Source organism: Pristiophorus japonicus, chromosome 10 (genome assembly GCF_044704955.1).
Source record: "Pristiophorus japonicus isolate sPriJap1 chromosome 10, sPriJap1.hap1, whole genome shotgun sequence".
In the NCBI taxonomy this organism is placed as follows: Eukaryota; Metazoa; Chordata; class Chondrichthyes; family Pristiophoridae; genus Pristiophorus; species Pristiophorus japonicus.
In genome coordinates this window covers 213,568,568-213,589,793 of record NC_091986.1, presented here as the reverse complement: position 1 = coordinate 213,589,793, position 21,226 = coordinate 213,568,568, and the positions used below count along the sequence as shown (strand labels likewise).

The 21,226-nt window shown below is 47.9% G+C and overlaps 1 protein-coding gene across 2 annotated transcripts in view; it reads right to left on the bottom strand.

The window, feature by feature from the left end:
* The window catches only part of gdpd4a (glycerophosphodiester phosphodiesterase domain containing 4a), a 126,987-nt gene extending 105,800 nt beyond the window's left edge, over positions 1 to 21,187 (bottom strand). For both annotated transcript variants that reach the window (XM_070891649.1, XM_070891650.1), the window contains exon 1: positions 20,831 to 21,187. The gene's annotated coding sequence lies outside the window, so the exon portion shown is untranslated. The remainder of the gene's footprint in view (positions 1 to 20,830) is intronic.
* Positions 21,188 to 21,226: the final 39 nt, after the last annotated feature.

Below are 21,226 nucleotides of genomic sequence, written 5' to 3'. Positions count from 1 at the left end.
CAAAAGGGAGGGTCTATGATAAGGTGGAAGGCAGGAGAGATTCGAGACACAAAAGGGATGATGGGCCGAATTGAGATGGTAATGGCAGGAGTTAGAAAAAGGTTTGTCTCAATAGGGTGTGATTGGCAGAGTAATTACCAGCTGCCATGGGAAAGAGAGAAAACATTAAAAAAGTGGGGTGGTTGTAAAACAAAAGATGGACGATAGGGAACGAAATATGTGCAGAGGTTATGAACATAAGAACTTAAGAAATAGGAGCAGGTGTAGGCTATACGGCCCCTCGAGCCTGCTCCACCATTTAATAAGATCATGGCTGATCCGATCATGGACTCAGCTCCACTTCCCTGCCCGCTCCCCATAACTCCTTATCCCCTTATCGTCTATTTCTGTCTCAAATTTATTCAATGTCCCAGCTTCCACAGCTCTCTGGATCAGCAAATTCCACAGATTTACAACCCTCAGAGAAGAAATTTCTCCTCATCTCAGTTTTAAATGGGCGGCCCCTTATTCTAAGATCATGCCCTCTAGTTCTAGTCTCCCCCATCAGTGGAAACATCCTCTCTGCATCCACTTTGTCGAGCCCCCTCATAATCTTATACGTTTCATTCTTCTGAATTCCAATCAGTAGAGGCCCAACCTCCTCAACCTTCCCTCATAAGTCAACCTCCTCATCTCTAGAATCAACCTGGTGAACCTTCTCTGAACTGCCTCCAAAGCAATTACATCCTTTCGTAAATATTGAAACCAAAACTGCACGCAGTATTCCTGGTGTGGCCTCACCAATACCCTGAACTCTCAATCTATACAGGTTTATGTTTGAAAAAGAATAGCAACTCATGATTTCTAAACCAAATCTCCTGATTTTTAAGAGTTTGTCTCTCAATTTATGAGAAGGTGCACTTGGCATCGCTCGATGCGGTCCAGTGCAGGAGTCTAATCTGGATGTCCAGAGAAGTAAAGGAACTCGGAAGCCAAATTTCAGAAATGATCCAGTGATCACGGAGGACAGCATGGTCTGGGGATGGGCAGTGGGGGTCTAACCTACAAGAACATAAGAAATAGGAGCAGAAGTCGGCCATACGCCCCCTCGAGTCTGCTCCACCAATCAATATCGTAAGCTTATCTTCGACCTCAATGCCACCTCCCTGCCCGATCCCCATATCGCTCGATTCCCCCAGAGTTCAAAAATCTATCGATCTCAGTCTTGAATATATTCAACGATTCGCCACCCACAGCTCTCTGGGGCAGAGAATTCCAAAGATTCACAACCCTCTGAGAAGAAATTCCTCCTCATCTCTGTCCTAAATGGCCGACTCCCTTCTCCTGAGACTGTAACCACTAGTTCGAGATTCTCCAGCCAGGGGAAACATCCTCTCAGCATCTGTTGAGCCCCCTCAGAATCTTATATGTTCCAATGAGATCACCTCTCATTCTTTTAAACTCCAGAGAGTACAGACCCAAGCTGTTGTGTATTGAATAAAGAGTCTGACCAGATACTGTGAGCTCAAAGTAAAGTGTGACCTTAGTCTTTTATTGCAGGTCTCCAGAGTGCCTCTCCAGCCCGTGAGGCCTCCTTATGTACCTGTGCTCCCAAGGGATTGTGGGATCCAGGGGATGAGCCCTCTGGTGGTTAAACAGGGTATTTACAGGTTTACATATATAACACATTCTGCTCAACTAGCAGTTAAATTGCAGCTACGGTTAAAGTGCACCCACTATTACAGCCAGGGGAACTTAACCAGTGGACGAGAGGAGATTGAAGACATAAAGAGCAAAGGATGGCCAAGGGTAGAGGAGTGCAGTGGGGAGCTCCCTGGAACGCTAAGCACCCAGGAGCCATCACAGGCACAATGGGCCGAGTGGGCTCCTCCTCTGCTGTAAGATTCTATGAACATTTATCCCTCAACCAGCATCACATGAAAAAAAAAACCCAGGTTATCTGCACATAGTGTCAGCTGTGGCTCAGTGGGTAGCACACTCGCCTGTGAGTCAAAAGGCTGTGGGTTCTGTAAAGTCCTTAGTCTACAGTATGAAACCACATGAGGCACATTCTGTGGACAAGGTCACTCTGTGACCTTAACTCTTTATTCACAGGACTCCAAAGAAGATGACCCTGCGTGGGACCTCCCTTTTTTATACCTGTGTGATCAGGTAAGGCGTGTCTCCCACAAGTTCACCCCTTGTGGTCAAGGTGTGCATCTAAGTTGAGTGTATACAGTAATACAGTGGTGTTACATTGTGGTTACATACATGACATCACCTCCCCCCCCCCCCCCCCAAAATCTTATTGGGATCATAGGTTTAGTCTTTCAGGTGGTCTACGCTCCCTCGTAGAGCGCCGCAGTTGGGGCTCTGGTTGTTGGACACTGACGTGAGTGTCTGTCACCTGTGGTGATTCCGGCCTGTCCGGGCTGACCGCAGGGACTATGCATTCTTCTGATTGCTCTTGTTGCTCGTTCACTGATGGTAGTGTGAGCTCCATCTCATGGTCTTCTTCAGCTTCCTCCGTGTCCATGCTGAACCTTTTTTTTTTTACTTGGTCCAGATGCTTACGGCATATCTGACCATTGTTGAGTTTTACCACGATGACCCTATTCCCTCTTTGTCAATTACAGTGCCCTCAAGCCATTTGAGCCCCATGGCGTGATTGAGGACAAATACAGGATCATTTATTTCTATACATCTCCCCCTCGAATTTACGGTCATGGTACTCGTTTTGGGACTTGCGCTTGCCCTCAACTATGTCGGTCAGGATTGGGTGAATGAGGGACAACCGAGCTTTGAGTGTCCGTTTCATGAGTAGCTCTGCGGGCGGGACCCCCGTGAGCGAGTGCGGTCGGGATCTATAGGCCAGCAGGAGGCACGATAGGCGGCATTGTAGGGAGGGTCCTTGAATCCTGAGCATACCTTGCTTAATGATTTGGACCGCATGTTCCGCCTGACCATTGGAGGTCGGCTTGAACGGCGCAGTCCTGACGTGGTTGATGCCATTGCCCGACATAAACTCTCGAAATTCGTAGCTTGTGAAACATGGGCCATTATCACTAACCAGGATTTCCGGCAAGCCATGGGTTGCAAAGATTGCACGTAGACTTTCCATGGTGGTGGATAACGTGCATGAATTCAGAATGATGCACTCGATCCATTTCGAGTACGCATCTACCATGATAAGGAACATCTTTCCCATGAACGGGCCCGGGTAGTCAACATGAATGCGTGACCATGGCCTGGTGGGCCAGGGCCACAGGCTGAGCGGGGCCTCCCTGGGGGCATTACCCAGCTGGGCACACATCGTGCACCTGCGAACACAGTGTTCCAGGTCTGAATCAATTCCAGGCCACCAAACGTGTGACCGGGCAATGGCCTTCATCAGCACAATGCCTGGATGCTCGCTGTGGAGTTCCCTGATGAATGCCTCCCTGCCCTTCTGGGGCATGACTACCCGGCTGCCCCATAGTAGGCAGTCGGCTTGGATGGAGAGCTCATCCATCTGCCTGTTGAACGGTCTGACCTCCTCAGGGCATGCTCCGTGTGTGGGCGCCCAATCCCCAGTCAGGACACATTTCTTAATCAGGGATAGGAGGGGATCTCTGTTTGTCCAGATTTTGATCTGGCGGGCTGTGATGGGGGAGCCTGTACTGTCAAAGGCATCGACAGCCATGACCATCTCGGCGCTTTGCTCCGTTGCCCCCTCAGTGGTGGCCAGTGGAAGCCTGCTGAGTGCATCAGCGCAATTTTCAGTGCCAGATGGAGTAGTCATAAGCAGCCAGCGTAAGAGCCCATCGCTGTATGCGAGCTGATGCGTAGGCATTGATAGCCTTGCTGTCTGACAACAGGGATGTTAATGGCTTGTGGTCCGTCTCTAATTCAAACTTCCTACCAACACCACAGACACATGCAAGCGCTCCCTTCTCGACCATCCCATATCCACGTTCTGCTTGAGTGAGCGACCTGGAGACATAAGCCACAGGTTGTAGTTGACCCTCAGCATTGCCCTGCTGCAACACGCACCCAACCCCATAGGACGATGCATCACATGTCAGAACCAATTTTTTACAGGGGTTGTACAGGGCCAACAACTTGTTAGAACAAAGTAGGTTTCGCGCCCGATCAAAAGCCCGTCCCTAACAGTCCCCCCAAAACCAATCGCAACCCTTACGCAGGAGCACGTGTAGCGGCTACAACAACGTGCTCAAGTTCGGCAGAAAGTTCCCGAAATAGTTCAACAGTCCCAGGAACGAACGCAACTCCGATGTGTTGCAGGGCCTGGGTGCTCGTCGAATTGCCTCTGGTTTGGATTCGGTGGGCCGAATCCCATCTGCAGCAACCCTCCTGCCCAGAAACTCAACCTCAGGAGCTAAGAACATACATTTAGACTTCTTGAGTTGCAGGCCTACCCGGTCCAATAGGTTGTGGAGGTGTTCCTCGGTGTCTCAACCCGTGATGAGGATGTCGTCCTGGAATACAATCGTTCCAGGAATGGATTTAAGCAGGCTTTCTATATTTCGTTGAAAAATCGCAGCCGCTGTTTGAATGCCAAACGGGCACCTGTTATAAATGAACAGTTCCTTGTGTGTGGTGATGGTGGTCAGTAGTTTAGATTCGTCGGCCAGTTCCTGGGTCATATAGGCTAAAGTGAGGCCGCCTGCCAGTGTGGTGAAGAGGTCCTCCGCTCTCTGGAGCGGGTATTGATCTTGTAGGGACACCCGATTGATGGTGGCCTTGTAGTCGCCACAGATCCTGACAGAGCCATCCGCTTTTAGGACGGGAACGATGGGGCTCGCCCAGTCGCTGAATTCAACAGACGAGGTGATGCTCTCGCTCAGCAGCCGGTCTAATTCGCTCTCGATCTTTTCCCGCATCACATATGGCACTGCTCTGACTTTGTGGTGCACTGGCCTGGTGTCCGGGGTGATGTGTATCACTACTTTGGTGCCTTTGAAAGTCCCGCGCCAGGTTGGAATAGTGAATCGAATTGTTGTAGGACTCGTGAGCACGAACTTCGCTCCACAGACAACATTGCGTGAACATCCCCCCATTTCCAGTTCATCTCGGCTAACCAGCTCCTCCCCAACAGTGCGGGACCATTGCCCGTGACAATCCAGAGCGGCAGCCGATTCACTAACCCATTGTGTGTGACAGCTAACATTGCACTGCCTAGTACCAGAATGATTTCTTTAGTGTATGTCCGTAATTGTGTCTCAATACATGCTAATTTGGGTCTACTGGCTTTAAGTGGCGATAGCTTCTCAAATTGCTGAACGCCCATGAGTGACTGGCTGGCCCCAGTGTCCAGTTCCATGCATACTGGGATACCGTTTAATAAGACCCTCATCATCATTGGTGGTGTTTGGTGTATGCACTGTGAATATTTGCCGCATGGACCCGCTGAACCTCGGCGTCCATCGATTTGCCAAAAGTCATCATGCCTCAAAGAACCCTCTTCTGGTCCATCCGCCTCATATATAAGTCTGATTGCAGACTTCCTGCACATTCGAGCTAAGTGGCCACTGAGATTGCACTTCCTGCAGACAAACTGTTGAAATCTGCAAGATCTAGCTGAGTGTTTTCCCCCACACCTCCAGCATGAGTTAAAGTTTCCATTGTTGGGAACAAAGGGACTATGGCCAGGCATTCCGCGCTGACTGTCCCTTTGACTGCCCTTACATACCCTATTGGTGGGTGTCAATGGCCCCATCCCGGGCCGCATTGTCCACTGTGATGGCGTGATTGTCCGTTCAGCCTGCCATTGTCTCTGTTGAAGTCCTACTCTGGGGTCTATTGCTGCCTGGGGAGTGTCGGGCTGCCCCTGCCTACCTGCAGGGCTCTGAGTCGCATTGATGATGTTGACCCCCTGATCCATTGCCGCATTAGAGGCAGAATTGTGCGCTTATATTATTTTCGTCTCTTCCTCCCCCGCCATGAAAGTTTGAGCCATCAACACCGCCGTTTCCAAGGTCAAATCCTTGGTCTCAATTAACTTGTGGAAAATTCCCGCATGACCGATGCCCTCGATAAAGAAGTCCCTTAGCATCTCCTCCCTGCAGGTGTCTGTGAACTTAGAGGCTGGCCAAATGCCGGAGGTCCGCTACGAAGTCCGGTATGCTCTGTCCTTCACTACGTCGGTGGATGTAGAATCTGTGTCGAGCCATGTGTATGCTACTCGCCGGTTTGAGGTGCTCCCTGATCAATTTGTTAAGTTCTTCAAAGGTTTTGTCCGCCGGCTTTTCGGGTGCTAGTAAGTCCTTCATGAGCGCGTAAGTCTTTGGTCCGCAGCTGGTCAAAAGATGAGCCCTTTGCTTGTCGGCCGCTGCATCCCCCAGCCATTCTTTTGTAACGAAGCTTTGCTGAAGCCTCTCGAGAAAATCGTCCCAGTCTTCCCCAACACAGTACCGTTCCTCTGTGCTACCGATGGCCATTTATCGTGGGTCGTGAATTCTCGTTTCTCGTCGCCAATGTAAAGTCCTTACTCTACAGTATGGAACCACACGAGGCACATTCTGGGAACAAGGTCACTTTCTTCACAGGACGATGATCCTGCGTGGGACCTCCCTTTTTATACCTGTGTGATCAGGTAAGGAGTGTCTCCCACAAGTTCACCCCTTGTGGTCAAGGTGTGCATCTAGGTTGAGTGTATACAGTAATACAGTGATGTTACATTGTGGTTACATACATGACAGGTTCAAATCCCATGCCAGAGACTTGAGCACATAAATCTAGGCTGACACCCCCAGGAGTGAGATGTTAAACCGAGGCCCTGTCTTCCCTCTCAGATGGATGTAAAAGATCCTATTTCGAAGAAGAGCAGGGGAGTTATCCCTGGTGCCCTGGACAATATTTATCCCTTAATAAACATAACAAAAACAGATTATCTGCTCATTATCATATTGCTGTTTGTGGGAGCTTGCTGTGCGCAAATTGGCTGCTGCGTTTCCCACATTACAACAGTGACTGCACTCCAAAAGTACTTCATTGGCTGTGAAGCGCTTTGGGACATCCTGATGTAGTGAAAGGTGCTATATAAATGCAGGTCTTTCTTCTTTCTTATCACATTGCTATTTGTGGGAGCTTGCTGTGCACAAAATTGGCTGCTGCGTTTTCCTATACTACAACAGTGACTACACGTCAAAAGTATTTCATCAGCTGCAGAAGCTTTGGAAGTTATGAGGAAGTGTATAAATGCAAATTCTTTCATTCTTTTATCCTGCGTGAAAGATTAATGGAACTTAAGACGGGGCAAAAATACGCCCTCAGCTAGGTCACAAATCCCCACAACAACAGTATCACTTGGAATAAAACAGCACGTATGGTCAAATATAACGCTGTAAAAAAAAATTAATTAAAATAATATTTTTTAAATCCGCACATTTCCATGAAAAAAAAGGAAAGACTTGCATTTATATAGCGCCTTTCAAAACCACCAGATATCTCAAGCTGCTTTACAGCCAATGAAGTACTTTTGGAGTTAAGTCACTGTTGTAATGTAGGAAACGTGACAGCCAATTTGCGCACAGCAAGCTCCCACAAACAGTAATGCAATAATGACCAGATAATCTGTTTTTCATTATGTTGATTGAGGGATAAATATTGGTCAGGACACTGGGGAGAACTCCCCTGCTCTTCTTCAAAATAGTGCCGTGGGATCTTTTACATCCATCTGAGAGAGCAGACGGGGCCTCGGTTTAACAGATCCCCAGGTGAACAGAGGAAACGTTACACGGACACCCTCAAAGCCTCCCTGATAAAGTGCATCATCCCCACTGATACCTGGGAGTCCCTGGCCAAAGACCGCCCTAAGTGGAGGAAGCGCATCTGGGAGGGCGCTGAGGGTGTCCCTGTAACATTTCCTCTGTTCACCTGGGGATCTGTTAAACCGAGTCTCATCGCCGAGAGCGTGCAGAAAGTAAGCGCAGGCAGCGTGCAGCAAACCAGACTCCCCACCCACCCTTTCCCTCAACCACTGTCTGTCCCACCTGTGACAGAGACTGTAATTCCTGTATTGGACTGTTCGGTCACCTGAGAACTCACTTTTAGAGTGGAAGCAAGTCTTCCTCGATTTCAAGGGACTGCCTATGATGATGATGGTTTAACGTCGCATCCGAAAGATGGCACCTCCGACAGTGCAGCCCTCCCTCAGCACTGCACTGGGGTATCAGCCTAGACTTTTGTGCTCAAGTCCCTGGGGTGGGACTTGAACCCACAACCTTCTGACTCAGAGGCAAGTGAGCTACCCATTGAGCCATAGATGTCAACAACTTTGTCTCAATAATATGGTGGTGGGGGAAGAAGGGTCCGGGGAGATAACATTGTTCTGAGTCTGAAAGAGACGGGAGTAATTGCAATCTCTTTGCAATGGTCCATCGAGTTTAGAAATGAACAAACATTGAAATTTACCCAAGAAATTAGCAGGACATCTCCGCAGGTTCACCCGAGAAATAACCAGCTGGTTGCCTGAGAATTTTCTCCCTACCTTTCAAAAGATCATATTGGCCAAAGAATCCGTCCTGAAACTGCTGATGTATCCCCTTGATCGGGAAAGTCGGTTTTAATATTAATGCTTCTTCAAGCTGCAGGGCAAAACAAAACTGCACCTGCCCACACACAACGCTGGATGCAAATGCAATCCCTCTGCAAGCACCTTGTCTCTCTGTTGAAGCCAACCTTTCTCTCCCCTGGGGTTTTGTTTCACTGTCGGCAAACGCCTTAAAGGGATAACGCCAATTAAAAACAAAAGAGATAGAATTCGACGCAGTGACAAGTCCTACTTCCCATCAACAAAACTTGCATCAGCTTCGAAGGAATAATAAAATAGCTAGAACTCGCCATCACCCAACCATTTGGATTTAAAGCGGTACCGCCTTGAAAAAGAGAGACTTGCAGTTTATACAGTGTCTTTCACCTCAGGGCATGCCAAAGCACTTTACAGCCAAGTACTTTTGGAGTGTGGTTACCGTTGTAACGCAGGAAACCCGACAGCCAATTTGCGCACAGCATGCTCCTGCAGACACCTCAGTAGACACCTCAAGTCGCTGGAGAAATACCACCAACGTTGCCTCCGCAAGGTCCTACAAATCCCCTGGGAGGACAGACGCACCAACGTCAGTGTTTTCGATCAGACCAACATCCCCAGCATCGAAGTACTGACCACACTCGATCAGCTCCGCTGGGCGGGCCACATTGTTCGCATGCCAGACACGAGACTCCCAAAGCAAGCGCTCTACTCGGAACTCCTTCACGGCAAGCGAGCCAAAGGTGGGCAGAGGAAACGTTTCAAGGACCCCCTCAAAGCCTCCTTGATAAAGTGCAACATCCCCACCGACACCTGGGAGTCCCTGGCCAAAGACCGCTCAAAGTGGAGGAAGTGCATCCGGGAGGGCGCTGAGCACCTCGAGTCTCGTCGCCGAGAGCATGCAGAAAGAAAGCGCAGGCAGCGGAAGGAGCATGCGGCAAACCAGACTCCCCACCCACCCTTTCCTTCAACCACTGTCTGTCCCACCTGTGACAGGTTCTGTGGTTCTCGTATTGGACTGTTCAGCCACCTAAGGACTCATTTTAAGAGTGGAAGCAAGTCTTCCTCGATTCCGAGGGACTGCCTATGATGATGCAGGCAGCAATGTAATGATGACCCAGATCGCCGGTTTTCGTGATACAAAAGCAAAATTGCTGCGGATGCCGGAATCTGAAATTAAAAACAGAAAATGCTGGAAACACTCAGCGGGTCAGGCAGTATCTGCGGAGAGAGAAACAGAGTCAATGTTTCAGCTCGATGACCCTTCGTCAGAACTGGGAAAGAGTTGAGAGATGTAACTGGGTTTTAAGCACGTGTCGGGGGCAGAGAAAGGGGGACGGTGTGTGATAGGGCAGAAGGCAGGAGAGATTAAAAGGGATGATGGTGCAAGGAGTGTGCTTGCTGTGCACAGAACTGGCTGCTGCATTTTCCTTCATTGCAACAGTGACCACAATTCAAAAAGTATTTCATCAGCTGCAGAAGCTTGGGAAGTTGCGAGGAAGCATTATAGAAAGGCAAGTTCTTTATTCTTCTATTGCGCGTGAAAGATTATAGAACTTGAGGCAACAACAACTTGCATTTATATAGCGCCTTTAACATAGCAAAACGTCCCGAGGCACTATATAATTACGAGACGGGGCAGAAATACACCCTCAGCTCGGACACGAAGAGTCCACAATTCCCCACGACAGCAGTATCACTTGAAATAAAACAGCACTTATCGTCAAACAAACTCTCTCAAAAAATGTAAAAGCTCACAAAAATCCGCATTTAAAATGATGCCAAAAATCTGCTGCAGATACTGGGGGTCCGGGGTGTGAGAGGCGAGGGGGGGGGGGGGGGTGTGGGGAGAATGTTTGTTCGAAGGCTGAAAGGGACACCAATAATTTCAATTTGCGGTCGAACGAATTTAGAAATTAACCCCCAGCGCATTGACGGGACACTTCAATAATAGTTCACCGGCTGTAACGCGCTTTGGGTGACCCAGAGCAACATTCGCCCTAAGGTGCGTGGGTGTGCAGCCACCCATCAGCCGGGAGGTCCAGCCCAGGCCACCCACAAGCTGTTGACTCTGGGAAGGTACCAGATTTAAAGGGGCCACGCGTGATAAAACAATAGAGGGAACATTGATCCTGGGGTTGTGGAAGGTGCTATGAAAATGCAAGTTCTTTCTTAGATGGTTTTCCAGAAATTTTCTGCTCCTATTACAAATATATCGGAGGACAGAAAGTGAAAGAGCTATTCGGGCCATATAGCTCACTCCATGAGGACCAGCTCAATCTCGTTCTTGCACTGGAAGATAAAGGAATGTTCAAAGAAAAAGCCCATTCGGCTCAAAAGAAGCTTTGTCCCTCTAGTATTCTATCTCTCCCAGCCTTGCATCCAACTGCATATTGAACATCCTTGACGTCTTTAACTCGATTACTCTGCCTGCCACATTATTACTAACATTTACACAAGGCATGGTACCATAGTGGTTACGTTACTGCATTAGTAATCTGGAGACACCAATGATGTCTCCACAAGGTCCTACAAATCCCCTGGGAGGACAGATGCACCAACATTAGCGTCCTCGACCAGGCCAACATCCCCAGCATCGAAGCGCTGACCACACTTGATCAGCTTCGCTGGGCAGGGCCACATTGTCCGCATGCCAGACACGAGACTCGCAAAGCAAGCGCTCTACTCGGAACTCCTTCACGGCAAACGAGCCAAAGGTGGGCAGAGGAAACGTTACAGGGACACCCTCAAAGCCTCCCTGATAAAGTGAAACAGCCCCACCGACACCTGGGAGTCCCTGGCCAAAGACCACCCTAAGTGGAGGAAGTGCATCCGGGAGGGCGCTGAGCACCTCGAGTCTCATCGACGAGAGCATGCAGAAAACAAGCACAGGCAGCGGAAGGCGCGTGCGGCAAACCAGTCCCACCCTCCCTTACCCTCAACCACTGTCTGTCCCACCTGTGACAGAGACTGTAATTCCAGTATTGGACTGTTCAGCCACCTAAGGACTCATTTTAAGAGTGGAAGCAAGTCTTCCTCGATTCCGAGGGACTGCCTATGATGATGAGTAATCTGGAGTAGAGGAAGCTTTACTTTGCGCCTAACCAACGATGCTCGTTGCTGACAAGGAGTGACATTCCTCACCAAGCGTACAAAAAATAACTTTTTCTAAAAGGGCAGTCTATCTATTAAAAGGAAACCTGTTGGTATGCTCTTGTCCATTGACTCCACTTCTGCAGAGTCTGATACGTGTTAGAACTGCATCAGCCAATTTTCCACACAAATCAGCTGCCTAACACTATGATCATTCATAGAATCACAGAATAGTACAGCACACAAGATGGGTGTTGGCGCCAGCTCTTTCCAAGACCCTGTCTGCTCTCTCAGGCGAACGTAAAAGATCCCATGGCACTATTTTGAAGAAGAGCAGGGGAGTTATCCCCCGTGTCCTGACCAATATTTATCCCTCAATCAACATCACAAAAAGAAACAGATTATCTGGCCATTACCACATTGCTGTTTGTGGGAGCTTGCTGTGCGCAAGTTGGCTGCCGCGTTTCCCACATTACAACACTGACTGCACTCCAAAAGTACTTCATTGGCTGTAAAGCTGAGGAAGGACATTCTTGCTATTGAGGGAGTGCAGCGAAGGTTCACCAGACTGATTCCCGGGATGGCGGGACTGACCTATCAAGAAAGACTGGATCAACTGGGCTTGTATTCACTGGAGTTCAGAAGAATGAGAGGGGACCTCATAGAAACATTTAAAATTCTGACGGGGTTAGACAGGTTAGATGCAGGAAGAATGTTCCCAATGTTGGGGAAGTCCAGAACCAGAGGTCACAGTCTAAGGATAAGGGGTAAGCCATTTAGGACCGAGATGCGGAGGAACTTCTTCACCCAGAGAGTGGTGAACCTGTGGAATTTTCTACCACAGAAAGTTGTTGAGGCCAATTCACTAAATATATTCAAAAAGGAGTTAGATGAGGTCCTTACTACTAGGGGGATCAAGGGGTAAGGCGAGAAAGCAGGAATGGGGTACTGAAGTTGAATGTTCAGCCATGAACTCATTGAATGGCGGTGCAGGCTAGAAGGGCTGAATGGCCTACTCCTGCACCTATTTTCTATGTTTCTATGTTTCTATGAGACGTCTGGCGGTCAGGAAAGGTGCTATATAAATCTAAGACTTTCTTTTTTCATGATTCTAAACTCCTCTATCAAATCTTCTTCTCTGCTCGAAGAAGAACTTACCGGATTGATAACCCATCTAGGGTTTTCTGGTCAGCTGCATGTCTTAACCGATAAGGGAATAAGGGGTTATGGGGAGCGGGCAGGGAAGTGGACCTGAGTCCATGATTGTATTAAATGGCGGAGCAGGCTCGAGGGGCCAAATGGCCTACTCCTGCTGCTATTTCTTATGTTTCCCCTCGTGTGGGAATCTAGAACTAGGGGGCATAATTTCAGAATACGGGGTTGTCTATTTAAAACCGAGATGAGGAGGAATTTCTTCTCTCAGAGGATCGTGAATCTGTGAAATTCTCTGCCCCAGAGAGCTGTGGAGGCTGGGTCATTGAATATATTTAAGGTGGAGATAGACAGATTTTTGAACAATAAGGGAGTCAAGGGTTATGGGGAGCGGGGAAGTGGAGTCGAGGTCAAGATCAGATCAGCCATGATCTTATTGAATGGCGGAGCAGGCTTGAGGGGCCGTATGGTCTACTCCTGCTCCTATTTCTTATATTCTTATGTTTTCATCTCTACATCTTTAGACACAACTGCAGTGAAATCCAGACACACAGGACATATGAACCCAAAATATATACTCCTATTGTACAGAATGCCAAGGGTCAAAACCCCTTGCCATTCACGAGCATCGATCAAGCTGCAGAGCAGTAAACCCCTTCAGAGTCACCCCACTATCGACAATTCCTGGCACATGGCAACGCTCCCTCATTTTAACGTCCTGCATTTTATCGTGTTGCAAATCATCGGCCATCAGATTGTTTTTTGTGTGTGAAATTGGTAGATGCAGGGAGGATGTTTCCCCCGGGCTGGGGAGTCTAGAACCAGGGGTCACAGTCTCAGAATAAGGAATCGGCCATTTAGGACTGAGATGAGGAGACACTTCTTCACTCAGAGGCTGGTGAATCTTTGGAATTCTCCACCACAAAGGGCTGTGGAGGCTCAGTCGTTGAGTCTATCCATTCAAGACAAAGATTGAAATATTTTGGATATTAAGTTAATCATGGGGATCGGGTGGGAAAGTGGAGTTGAGGTTAAAGATCAGCCGTGATCTCATTGAGCAGTTTTGAAGGGCCGAATGGCCTATTCCTAGTTCTTATGTTCTTGCTTGTTTTAGTACAGAATGTTTGTGGTTGGTGTGAATTCCTAAATGAACCATTCCACTGTCTGAGATACACAGATCTGCAAATCAATCACTCCGACACACCAGGTGTAGAAGCCAGGTATAATCCCAATCCAATCGACTTTTTCCACAGCAAAACGAACACAATTTATACCTGGATTGAGCCTTCCATCGTTCACTTTCTGGATCATAAATGTAAATCTGTTCATGTATAAACGGGCACTAAGCAAACTTTCCTTCTCCTGTTTTCCAAACACAAGATGCAACAAAACCCACGATTGCAACACAGTGAGGCAATTTTATATTTTCGCACTGTGAAAAAGGCTTTAACAGTTTTCCATTACAGTGCCGCTTTCAAGGAAGACTTGCATTTCTATAGCGCCTTTCGTGACCTCAGGACGTCCCAAAACGCTTCACACCCAATGAAGTATTTTTGAAGTGTAGTCACTGTCGTAATGTAGCAAACGCAGCAGCCAATTTGCACACAGCAAGCTCCCACAAACGACCGCGTGATAATGACCAGATAATATGTTTTTTTGTTATGTTGATTGAGGGATAAATATTGACCAGGACACCGGGGATAACTCCCCTGCTCTTCTTCGAAATAGTGTCGTGGGATCTTTTACATCCACCTGAGAGGGGCAGACGGGGCCTCGGTTTAACGTCTCATCCGAAAGACGGCACCTCCGACAGTGCAGCGCTCCCTCAGCACTGCACTGCGAGTGTCAGCCTAGATTTTTGTGTTGGAGTCTCTCGAGTGGGACTTGAACCCACGCCCTTCTGACTCAGAGCCAAGAATGCTACCAAACAAGCCACGGCTGACATCCCCACTTTTAAATAAAATTGGCAGGTTCTGGCACTGACGTTTCAATCTATTTCTTAGTGGGTATGAGCCCGCGTCATAGAAACTGCATAAAAAAATAGGTAATGTAACACTAATTGCCGCCTCTTACTCAGAGAGGTCACGGTGTGGGAAGAGGAAAAATGCATTGTTGTGGGTGAAGTGAAGGATGCCCTGCTCAACAGCACACTAGAACAAGAGAGAGAGAGCTTTGCTCTGTATCTAAAAACTCTTCCATTTTAGTTGGGTGCTGTTGACTGCAGGAAAGTAGAAATATTAGGAACAGGAGGAGGCCATTCAACCCCTCGAGCCTACTCCCCCGATCAATTAGATCATGACTGATCTGTACCTTAATTCCGTATATCCACCTTCGCTCCACATCCCCCCCCCGATACACTAGAAGACACTGGATAATCAAGGAGTTATGTATTTAACCCCTTGCAACCTGTATCACACTACCACCAGAGGGCCTACCTGTTGGAGTCCCAAGGGATCCCAGCATCCCTTGGGAGCACGGTATATAAGCAGGCCACCCACAAGGTACCTGCACTCTGGAATCTTATTAAAGGAGCCAAGGTCGCACTTGCTCATTGCTCACAGTACTCAGTTTCATCCTTTATAATGAACGCATCACAAGGGGCTATAGTTCTCGATCAGGCCAACATCCCCAGCATCGAAGCACTGACCACACTCGACCAGCTCCGTTGGGCGGGCCACATTGTCCGTATGCCCGACACAAGACTCCCGAAGCAAACGCTCTACTTGGAACTCCTACACGGCAGGTGGGCAGAGGAAACGTTACAACGACACCCTCAAAGCCTCCCTGATAAAGTGCAACTTCCCCACCGACACCTGGGAGTCCCTGGCCAGAGACCGCCCTAAGTGGAGGAAGTGCATCCGGGAGGGCGTTGAGCACCTTGAGTCTCGTCGCCGAGAGCATGCAGAAAACAAGCTCAAGCAAGGGAAGGAGCGTGCAGAAAACCAGTCCCACCCTCCCTTTCCTCCAACCACTGTCTGTCCCACCTGTGACAGAGACTGTAATTCCCATATTAGACTGTTCAGCCACCTGAGAACTCACTTTTAGTGTGGAAGCAAGTCTTCCTCGATTTTGAGGGACTGCCTATGATGATGATATGGAGGGAGGAACTTAATATAATCACTATCACTAATGAAGTAGTACTCAGTAAAATAATGGTACTAAAGGCGAACAAGTCCCCTGGACCTGCTGGCTTACATCCTAGGGTCTTAAAAGAAGTGGTTGCAGAGATAGTGGATGTATTGGTTGTAATCTACCACAATTCCCTGGATTCTGGGGCGGTCCCAGCAGATTGGAAAACTGGAAATATAACGCCCCTATTTAAAAATGAGGCAAACAAAAAGCAGGAAACTATAGACCAGTTAGCCTAACATCTGTCGCTGGGAAAATGCTGGAGTCCATTATTAATGAAGCAGTAGTGGGACATTTAGAAAAGCGTAATTCAATCAAGCAGAGTCAGCATGGTTTTATGAAAGGGAAATTAAGTTTGACAAATTTGCTAGAGTTTTTTAAGAATGTAACGAGTAGGATGGATAAGGGGGAACCAGTGGATTTGGTGTATTTGGATTTCCAGAAGGCATTCGATAAAGTGCCACATAAAAGTTTACTGCACAAGAAAAAAGTTCATGGAGTTAGGGGTAATATATTAGCATGGATAGAGGATTGGCTAACTGACAGAAAACAGAGTGTCGGGATAAATGGGTCATTTGCCAGCTGGCAAACAGTAACTAGTGGGTGCTGCAGGGATTGGTGCTGGGGCCTCAACTATTTACAATCTATATTAATGACTTGGATGAAGGGACAGAGTGTAATGTAGCCAAGTTTGCTAATGATACAAAGATGGGTGGGAAAGCAAATTGTGAGGAGGACACAAAAAATCTGCAAAGGGATATAGACAGGCTAAGTGAGTAGGCAGATGGAGTATAATGTGGGAAAATGTGAGGTTATCCACTTTGGCAGAAAAAATAGAAAAGCAAATTATAATTTAAATGGAAAAAAATTGCAAAGTGCTGCAGTACAGTGGGACCTGGGGATCCTTGTGCAAGAAACACAAAAAGTTAGTATGCCGGTACAGCAAGTGATCAGGAAGGCAAATGGAATGTTGGCCTTTATTGCAAGGGGGATGGAGTATAAAAGCAGAGAAGTCCTGCTACAACTGTACAGGGTATTGGTGAGGCCACACCTGGAGTACTGCGTACAGTTTTGATCTCGGTATTTAAGGAAGGATATACTTGCATTGGAGGCTGTTCAGAGAAGGTTCACTAGGTTGATTCTGGAGATGAGGGGGTTGACTTATGAGGATAGATTGAGTAGGTTGGGCCTCTACTCATTGGAGTTCAGAAGAATGAGAGGTGATCTTATAGAAACATATAAGATAATGAGGGGGCTTGACAAGGTGGATGCAGAGAGGATATTTCCACTCACAGGGGAAATTAAAACTAGGGGACATAGTCTCAGAATAAGGGGCCGCCCATTTAAAACTGAGATGAGGAGGAATTTCTTCTCTCTGAGGGTTGTAAATCTGTGGAATTCTCTGCCCCGGAGAGCTGTGGAGGCTGGGTCATTGAATATATTTAAGGCGGAGATAGACAGATTTTTGAGCGATAAGCGAATAAAGGGTTATGGGGAGTGGGCAGGGAAGTGGAGCTGAGTCCATGATCAGATCAGCCATGATCTTATTGAATGGTGGAGCAGGCTCGAGGGGCCGTATGGCCTACCCCTGCTCCTATTTCTTGTTCTTATGTTCTTATACCCTTACCAATTGAAAGCTGTGACTGAACTCCGATTTTAAAGTCCTTTAGGGGAGAAAATTCCAGATTTCTGTGAAAAAGGCTCTCATTTTAAGGTTGTGTCTCCTCGATTTTAGAGGAAATAGTTTTTCCGTACCCTATCAAATCCTTTTCACATCTTAAACACCTCGATCAGATTCGCCCCTCAATCTTCTTGTGGATTCTCAGTATCCCCACAGTCTTTGGCATTCTGTAACTGAAGTGTGAGATTGGAGGCCCGCATTAAAAGTTGCTTCTACATGTGGGTCGGTGGGCATTGGTGCCACCAGTTTGCATCACGCAGCTCTCACCCAGAGACTGCCGCATTCACCACGGTTAGCTGGCACAAAGACCTGGTTAAAAAAATGGGTCCTCCCAGTGGTGTGTCTCAGTGAGTCTACCCTGGGACATAGAAACATAGAAAATATGTGCAGGAGCAGGCCATTCGGCCCTTCGAGCCTGCACCACGATTCAATATCATGGCTGATCATTCCCTCAGTACCCCATTCCTGCTTTCTCTCCATACCCCTTGATCCCTTTAGCCGTAAGGGCCATATCTAACTCCCTCTTGAATATATCCAATGACCTGGCATCAACAACTCTCTGTGGCAGGGAATTCCACAGGCTAACAACTCTCTGAGTGAAGAAGTTTCTCCTCATCTCAGTCCTAAATAGCCTACCCCTTATCCTCAGACTATGTCCCCTGGTTCTGGACTTCCCCAATTTCGGGAATATTCTTCCTGCATCTAACCTGTCCCGTCCCGTCAGAATTGTATATGTTTCTATGAGATCCCCTCTCATCCTTCTAAACTCCAGTGAATACAGGCCCAGTTGATACAGTCTATCCTCATATGTCAATCCTGCCATCCCGGGAATCAGTCTGGTGAACCTTACTAAAACATGCCAAGGCGCTACACGGGAGTGTTATCAGACAAGACTTGGCACCGAAGGCGAGATTAGGACAAAGTGGAGTGTCTTAAAAGGAGGAAAGAGAGGCGGAGAGGTTTAGTGAGGGAATTCCAGAGCTTAGGGTGTAGAGGGCTGAAGTTCTCCCTGGTGTCCTGAGCCAATATTTATCGAAGTAACTATTCGTACTACACTTTTCTTTGACAGACAGTTGTCACGCACGTGGTGCCGAGAAGCAGGACCTGAGGCTCTGACTCCCCCTCCCCCCACCCACCCCCCCGGGGGGAGAGTGAGAAAGGCTGGGGGGGGGGGGGGGGGGAGAGAGGCTGGAGGAGGAGAGGAGAGGGGGGGCTTGGGGCGGGGGCCGGAGGGGAGCGAGGGAACTCAGAAGACGGATCACGTTCTTCCAACCCCCTACAAGGCACATTGTTGGAGCGGATGATATCCGGAAGTCACAACACTGTCACTATTCACTTCATACCCAAGAAACCTATTAACAATCCGTACACAATGAATGGCCCACCTATGGTGGGGGGGGGGGGGCCGGGTAGGATGCATTTGCGCTTGGGCAAGGAACTTCAGCTGGGGGAGTCATGCACTTGCGCTGGGTAAGGCACTTCGGCTGGGGGAGGAATGTACTTGGACTGGGGTAAGACACTTTGGCTGGCCCTTGCTGTCTTCTGGGGAGCTCTGCCCTCTGCCGCTTCAAGAAGTCAAAGTGGATCGAGTTACAATTTGCAAAGTCAGTAAGAACTTGGGACTGGTGGATCCAGTGACACATTCCTGTTAAACTTCAGGGTGTGGCTTATCCTCCAAGGGGACCAATCAGAATCAAAGGGTGGAACATGCCATTTTTGCAGTACAAATAAGCACTTCCAATATTTATCGCTCAATCAATATCACTAAAAAACAGATGATCTGGTCATTATCACGTTGCTGTTAGAATCATTGAATGATACAGCACAGGAGGCCATTTGGCCCATCGTGGCCTTTGCCGGCTCTCTGAAAGAGCGATCCAACTCGTCCCACTCCCCCCGCTCTTTCCCCATAGCCCTGCAATTTTTTCACTAAGTATTTATCCAATTTCGTTTTGAAAGTGTCAGCTGTGACTCAGTGGGTAGCACTCTCACCTCTGAGACAAAAGGTTCTGGGTTTCAATCCCATACCAGGGACTTGAGCACATAAGTCTAGACTGATACTCCAGTGAAGTGCTGAGGGGGTGCTGCACTGCCAGAGACGTTAAACCGAGGCCCCTTCTCTCAGGTGGACGTAAAAGATCCAGTCACACTATTTCGAAGAAGAGCAGGGGAGTTATCACCGGTGTCTTGGCCAATATTTATCCCTCAATCAACATCACAAAAACAGATTATCTGGTCATTATTGTTGTGTATGGAGAAAGAGTCTGGCTGAACACTGTGAGCTCAAAGTAAAGTGTGACCTTAGTCTTTTATTGCAGGTCTCCAGAGTGCCTCTCCAACCTTTGAAGCCTCCTTAAATACCTGTGCTCCCAAGGGATTGTGGGATCCCTTGGGACTCCAGGGGACGAGCCCTCCGGCGGCTGTACAAGGTATATACAAGCTTACATATACAACAACTATCACATTGCTGTTTGTGGGAGCTTGCTGTGCGCAAACTGGCTGCCGCGTTTCCCACATTACAACAGTGACTACATTCCAAAAAGTACTTCATTGGCTGTAAAGCACTTTGGGACGGCCTGAGGTTGTGAAAGGCGCTATAGAAATGCAACTTCTTTGACTTAACATCCTTTCCACTAAAGCCAACCTGCAGTTTTGAACAAATATTTTTTGTTTTAAATGTAGGAATTCCATCCTCTTTACAAAAACCTGTGTGTTGTCCCTGCATGATGACTGAAGCAGTACTATTCTGATCAAATATTGCTGGGGGGGGTAGCTTCTATTTTATTTGGGAGATCAGATTGATGAGGAGCAATGCAGCAAACCTCCCCAAATCTGTAAATTAAATAAGTCATCCACTTGTACAGAGAGAGAGAGAGAGCCGGAGAATGCCACCCCCGAAACTCCACTGCAAAAGGGCCTCTCGGCGCACGTTATATTCTGGTGAATTTATCCCCATTTTATCATTTCCAATGCAACAAATAAAGAAGCTGCAAATTAAAATCCTTCGGGGTTCTCGCAAACTGGGTAAACAAAACGCCTGCATGTTTCAAGTGAATGACAGGCAAGTGGGAATCACATTGGTTACAAAGACAACTTTGAACAGGAGTCTGTGTCACAGATGGACACTGAAACTCCCTGCGCTGTGTCTCCACCATATGCTGGCTGGAGCAACCGCCCACAGACTTGTTTTATGAAGACTGTGAGTTTATACTGCTCCCCGATTCAATGTTCCGACGGCGCAATTCAGAATGTAAAATGTCACTCACTGTTTCCACAATTGTTGGTCCTTTTCAAAGAGTTAAATTGTTGCATCCAAGTTAATCCAATAGTGCACGGTCAGACATAAGTAAATAAATAACTACATATGCACACACGCACACCGTATCATTTTCCACTCAAAACATAAGTCAGCCTTTACATAATCCACACTAAAACACAACCCAAAGCCAGTAGCAGGTCTTCCTGCTGTTAAAATGCAGGCGGAACTGAGAGAGACACCGCGTCAGTTTCACTCGCCCTGTCTGAAACTGACTGAACTCACAGCCGAGTAAGCAGGACTGGAGGGTCCACCTTCAGCACTGGCTGACATGTTAGAGGGAGGGAGAGGGGAGGAGAGAGAGAGGGAGGGAGGGAGAGAGGGGGGGAGAGAGAGAGAGAGGAGG